The sequence below is a fragment of the Salvelinus sp. IW2-2015 genome, linkage group LG32 (assembly GCF_002910315.2).
Source record: "Salvelinus sp. IW2-2015 linkage group LG32, ASM291031v2, whole genome shotgun sequence".
In the NCBI taxonomy this organism is placed as follows: domain Eukaryota; kingdom Metazoa; phylum Chordata; class Actinopteri; order Salmoniformes; family Salmonidae; genus Salvelinus; species Salvelinus sp. IW2-2015.
This window is the reverse complement of record NC_036871.1, coordinates 35,126,655-35,133,685: the sequence shown is the minus strand read 5'-3', so window position 1 is coordinate 35,133,685 and position 7,031 is coordinate 35,126,655. Positions and strand designations below refer to the sequence as shown.

The 7,031-nt window shown below is 46.7% G+C and overlaps 1 pseudogene; it reads right to left on the bottom strand.

The window, feature by feature from the left end:
• Window positions 1-1,467: 1,467 nt before the first annotated feature.
• LOC111956441 (protein unc-13 homolog A-like) overlaps window positions 1,468-7,031 on the bottom strand; it is an 80,409-nt pseudogene continuing 74,845 nt past the window's right edge.

Below are 7,031 nucleotides of genomic sequence, written 5' to 3'. Positions count from 1 at the left end.
TTGTATCATTTCAAATCCAAAGTGCTGGAGTACAGAGCCAAAACAACATGTGTCACTGTCCCAATACTTCTGGAGCTCACTGTATATAGTGGCCTATGGGTTAGTTTTATCTTATGGCCCATAGCACAGAAAACATATTTATTAAATTCTCACAAACACAGATGGGTGGAGTGACCAGGCAGTGTGTCCCTTCAGTAATGTCTATGTCTGCTGGTCCTGTAGCCCTTTGCAGTATTTGTGCACTTTCAAGGGAACATAGAAGGGGGTTTATGAGGGGTTGAATCAACCATCTATTGGCTAGTATTACTCCTTTATAGTAATGTCAGGCCAGGGCCATTGCTAGGGTAGGTGAGTATGTAAAAAGAGCAGACCATCTTCAAAAGGTACATGTTTGGGTCTGCGGCACCATCTCAGTGTCTATATACAACATGGCCATATGGTGTGTTCCTAACACGCTGACATCCAACAACTCTGATCCAAACCTCAACCCATGTGAAAGACTGGCGTATCTTACAATCATCCAAAATACACATTCATATCAAACGTCGGCACATTCTTCTTTTCTCACGTAGTTTTTTACTGGATAGTAGTTTTCTTCATGGTTACAAAGGTTATTATTATGTTAACCCKTATTATACCAGGTTATATGCACCGTGCACACAGGTATAAGGTGTCAAGTGTCCGTGGGGGGCGGGGTCTGTACAGCTGTTGCCGTGGTATCAGCTAATTAATCACAGTGTTCTGAGAATTGGGTTCAACATGCAGGAAGTACATCATCACACGAGGTAGGATGAAGCTGCACCCAGACGCTGATCTAAGATCAATGTTACATTTCCCCCTCCCCAACAGGCAAAGACAGGACAACTGTGTAAGCTGATCCTAGATCTGTCACTGAGGTCTACTTCTACCCAGAGCACATCACACGACAGGAAGACTGAGCACAACATAGAGAAAAGGAAAGAGAGCGAAAGAGAACGACACACTGATAAACCCACAGACAGACTAATAGGAACAGATGGAGAAGTAAGAGTTGGGGTTTAGGGCTGCTCTCCTGAACATGCCGAGAGGTCAAAGTGCAAAGTCATCTGTCTCTATAACTCCACCATAACTCATCCGGTGATATTTGTTTCTCACATTTCTGCATTAAATATATATAAAATGTGTAATATGCAAGAGTGAAAGAGAGATAATGAGAGAGAGAGAGCAGTAAAAATTGATTGATAAATTGATTGGTTCATTGACAGGTGTTCAAAATACATCTATGGCAGAAGGAACTGTTGGCCACCTCTGTGTTTGTGTACATGTGATAATCATTATGTGATTAGAGATTATTAGTGTGTTCATGACTGTGTTTATATGATATAAACATTTCCAGTATTGTATTAGTAACTTGTGTGGTGTGGTGTGTGTGTGTGTGTGTGTGTGTGTGTGTGTGTGTGTGTGTGTGTGTGTGTGTGTGTGGTGTGTGTGTGTGTGTGTGTGTATCTAAATCAGTATCTTGATCACTAGGCCCATCTCTACTCTCCCTCTCAGCTCGCCCGTCCCTCCTCGGCAGAGCGCTGGTCTGACTTGAGCTTGACAAACTCTTTGGCCACGTCGTCGTTGTTGCGTTGGGACAGGATCCTCAGTACCGTCAGGCCCGTCTCGTCCATGTGGACCCTCTTCCCAGGGGGAGCCAAACGTCATGCTGCCCCGGGAGGCCATGTCCTTCAACTGCATCAGGGCCATGCCCACCGTACGGTCCTCCCTGGCGAAGCAGTAGTCCTTCACACACACCTGCAGCTCATAGCCCTCCGGACCCAACTCGCTGCCCAAGGAACTGGAGAGGAGACAGAGGAGAGGTTTGTTAGATAGCGCACACACACAGACCCCCCCCCCCCCCCCCCACCAGACAGAAACCTGATATACTCACTACTGGAAGGTCTCGTTGAACTTGGGCGACCAGCTGTTGTTCTTGGACTTGGTGCGTGCTTCCTTTTTTTGTCAGTGAGGTGGGGACCAATGATGTAGACCTCCACGAAGGGACGAAATATCCCCTGTGTCTGCCACTTAATGTCATTAGCAGCAATCACTGAGTGAGAGAGAGAGAGAGAGAGAAGGTGATGAGAGAAGAGGGGGAAGAGTGCAGAAAGAGGTGCATGAGGAGGGTTGTTTGAAGAAGATGAGCAGAGATGACATGTAGCTAGTTTGTAGTGCATTTCAAAGAAGCTCAAGTCTAGTGCAATTAGAACGCATGTAAAGCCCATCATCACCCCTACCTTACGCACTCCCGTTCCCCATTACACCCCCCCCCCCCCCCGCCCCCCCCGCCCTCAGCCCCTCCATCGATCCCTCTCTCCCCCCCTCAGCCCCCTCCCGCCATCGCTTCCTCTCTCACCTCTCACAGTGATCTTGTGTTCTCCAGTGTTGGGATGGGTGTAGATCTCCACGTGCATTACCACCTCTCCGATTGGCTCCTCCACTCCCGACCCTGCCAGAGGTCAAGAGTTAACCACCACATCAGACACACAGAGTTGAGATCACTGCTGTTGACCATAGCCCTCTGACCCCACCAGTTTTCAGACAGTGACTGGCTGTGTGTGTGTGTGTTGTGTGTGTGTGTGTGTGTGTGTGTTGGTGTGGTGTGTGTGTGTGTGTGTGTGTGTGTGTGTGTGTGTGTGTGTGTGTGTGTGTGTGTGTGTGTGTGTGTGTGTGTGTGTGTGTGTGTGGTGTGTGTGTGATGTGTGTGTGTGTGTGTGTGTGTGTGTGTGGACTGTGACATTTGGATCGTTCTGAGCTAAATGTAAAAATGTTGTTGATTTCACAAGTTTAAAAAATGAAGGAAAAATCAGCTCTATGAACTGTTACTTTTTGGGGATCGAACCGGTTTAGAAAAAAAATAGGGATTCTGCTCGGAACGGAACGATTAGTACTAAAAACGAACACACATATACACACACCTCTGGCGGTAACGAGATGAACAGGGCTTAGCTGAGCAAGGTTTAATACCAGGGTTAAGATCAAGCTACAGGATTGCAGACAAGACGTAATTCACTAATTGAGGGTACTTCTCCTGAAAACACCTGTTTAAAATGGATAGGTGATAGAGAGAAGGAGAGGGAGGAAGAAATGGAGGGGTGGGTGGGGTATGCACGGTCACAGGCACTTACCCTTTTCTGGTAATGTGTCTTCGTTGAGGTATACCTGACCCCCTTCCCTCCATGGACTAGCAGTGAGAGAGGGAGAGAAGACACCTCAATAGGATGTATTCTTTTAACACATTTCACAATGACAGTTAGCATTACAAAATAGATCAGACACCACAGGCAGCCAGCGGAGCCAGCCAACCAGCCAGCCCACTAGCCAGACAGACGGGCCAGCCAGCCAGCTACTAGCCAGCCAGCCAGACCACTAGCCAGACAGCCAACCAGACCACTCCAGACAGCCAACCAGACCACTAGCCAGACAGCCAACCAGCACACTGTCAGGCAGCCAACCAGACAGCCAACCAGACCACTTAGCCAGGCAGCCAACCAGACAGCCAACCGACCGCTAAGCCAGACAGCCAACCAGACCACTAGCCAGGCAGCCAACCAGACAGCCAACCAGACCACTAGCCAGGGCAGCCAACCAGACCACTAGCTAGACAGCCAACCAGACAGCCAACCAGACCACTAACCAGACAGCCAAGCAGACCACTAGCCAGGCAGCCAACCTGACAGCCAACCAGACCACTAGCCAGACAGACACGAGACAGGGTGTGACGTACCCTGAGCGTTTTGTGAAAGGACAAACTTCCTGATGAGCTTGTCAGTGTGTTGTGTGTAGAGGGACAGGGCATAGTGCAGAGACTTCAGGTCAGGACTCTTCTCCAGGAACGTCTTCTTCAGACCCACACCACCCGCATGGAAGTATTGCTGCAGGGGCAGAGGTCAACAGGCATTGTTATTTTTCCTTAGAGAGATGTAACATAGTATAACCCTTGTTATAAGACATCCAAAGGCTCGGACATGCTTATAACAAGTTATGAAGCATCATACAGTATCAGACATACTATTTACTGCATAGTAACACATTTTACATACTGTTACATGTAGTATACGGTACCTTAATGGTGTCCAATGCCAGCTCTATGATGGCACACTGTTTAGGGGAGAGAGCCTTGGCCTCCTCTCTCACAATTGCTCCTGCAGAGTACCGGAAACAGACACAGAGTTAATGCAACAATGTAGTTAATACGACAACAATACACCCCAGGCCTGCATTTTATATGAAACATGCTGCTAGAAATCAAGAAAGGAACTCATCCTAATGCGTCACCATAAAGGAACTCATCCTAATGCGTCACCATAAAGGAACTCATCCTATGTGTCACCATAAAGGAACTCATCCTAATGTCCCATAAGGACTCATCCTAATGCGTCATCATAAAGGAACTCATCCTAATGCGTCACCATAAAGGAACTCATTCCTAATGTGTCACCATAAAGGAACTCATCCTAATGCGTCACCATAAAGGAACTCATCCTAATGTGTCATCACATAAAGGAACTCATCCTAATGCGTCACCATAAAGGAACTCATCCTAATGTGTCACCATAAAGAAACTCATCCTAATGCGTCACCATAAAGGAATCCAATCGTCACCATAAAGAACTATCCTAATGTGTCATTCATAAAGGAACTCATCCTAATTGTGTCATCATTAAAGGAACTCATCCTAATGTCGTCAACCATAAAAGGAACTCATCCTAATGTGTCACCATAAAGAACTCATCCTAATGTGTCAATAAAGGAACTCATCCTAATGTGGTCCACCATAAAGCGAAACGTCATCCTAATGTGTCATCATAAAGGAACTCATCCTAATTGTCACATAAAGGAACTCATCCTAATGTGTCCACCATAAAGGAACTCATTCCTAATGGTCCATCATAAAGGAACTCATTCCTAATGTGTCACCATAAAGGAACTCATCCTAATGGTCACCATAAAGGAAACTCATCCTAATGGTCATCATAAAGGAACTCATCCTAATGCATCATCATAAAGGAACTCATCCTAATGCGTCACCATAAAGGAACTCATCCTAATGCGTCATCATAAAGGAACTCATCCTAATATGTCATCATCATTACCTTGAGCTTGGAAAGCTGACCCAACTCCTTAGCTGCATTAAAGATCATCTGAGTGCCCTGTGATGGAGAGAGAGAGAGAGAGAGAGAGAGCGAGAGAGAAGGATGATGAGAGAGAAGGATGATGGTGGTGAGAGAAGCGGGGGAAGAGGGTTGGGGAGGTGGTGCAGAGAGCGGAGCATGAGGAGGGGGAGAGTTGTTTGAAGATGAGGAGAGTACAAATTACACATACATGTAGTTAAACATGTCACAATAAAGAATCGGGGGAAAAGACATGTGCAGGAGAGGTTTCAAATCCAGTACGGGATTGTGTGGTAACCTCCAATCCATTCAACATACAGGCAACACTGTAGTGGAAGGACATGTTCCTTCTAAAAGAAAAATGTGACAAGGAGAAAAATATGAGACAGGTAAAGGAGGGGAGGAAGAGGAGAAAGGGGACTAAAGAGGGGAGGAAGAGGAGAAAGGGGACTAAGGGGGAGGAAGAGGAGATATGGGATAAGGAGGGGAGGAAGAGGAGAAAGGGGACTAAGGGGGGAGGAAGAGGAGAAAGGGGACTAACGGGGAGGAAAGGTGCTGTATTACAGTGGCACCAGGTCAGGTATTCCATGGCTCAGCCGTGCACCATGCTCATTTCATTTCTAACATACAGACAGGGTTTGATAATGACACTATACAATGCACTCAAATCAATCCCTCTCCTCCTATCCACTAGTCACTCATGTAGATCTGGAGGGAGTGGATAGGTGTTAGCCTTACTGCTTACAACAACCCAATCCTTCTGGAGTTATACAAGTAGGCCTAGGGGCTGGGGATAAATCTGAGACAGGGAGGGGGTTACACTGAGTAGCATGGGGGACAAGAGGAGTGATGTCACAGGTAGCAGAGGACTCCGTGTGTCTGTGCTGACAGACATCATACAGGGAGAAACACACACACACACACTCATTCACGCGAGCGCGCACACACACACACACACACTCATTCACGCGAGCACGCACGCACGCACGCACGCACACACGCACGCACGCACACATACACACACACACACACACATCACAGACACACATCACAGACACACAAACACACACAGTACTTACTATAACCTGAGGAGGAGAGGGTGGGGCAATGGCGAGAGAGAGGGGGTCAGTGAAACTGCACAGGCCCATCTCAACAAATCAACAACCAGGAATCCTCTACATCTTATTCTAGCCAAAGAGTACGTTCACAACTTCATATTTCTAAATTAATGGTAGATACTGTATTATACTATGGAAAATCATTTTTAAAGACTGGAAGCAGAGAGAATGTATGGAAGAGAATTATGCTCAGGTTTTTAGACATAAGAAAATGTGTGTGTGTGTATACGTGTGTGTATACGTGTGTGTTACTCACCGACTGGTCTGTGAACGGTGGAAGCACAATGCTTTTCTCCATAGTGTTGATAACCAGTTTCCACAGTTCCTTCAGCACTCTCTTCAGCACAGTCTTCTCACAGATCTTAGCAAACAGCGACAGACTAGAGAGGAGAGAATACATCTTAGTACACCCATGCAGAAGAAGAGAGAGAGAGAGGGAGGGAGGGAGTGGGTGAGTGATGGTGTGTGTGTGTGTGTGATGTGTTGTGTGTGTGTGTGTGTGTGTGTGTGTGTGTGTGTGTGTGTGTGTGTGTGTGTTGTGTGTGTGTGTTGTGTGTGTGTGTGTGTGTGTGTGTGTGTGTTGTGTGTGTGTGGTGTGGTGTGTGTGTGTGTGTGTTGTGTGTGTGTTAGTGTGCGACATTTATCACGAGCTGATGTATTAATACTAACCTGCTCCAAACACGAAGTTTGCAGAACCGCCATCGCCCGCACTCAGCCATAACAACATGTTAAAACTGTTTATTTAGGCATTTACATTTGAACTTATTCACCAGGACCG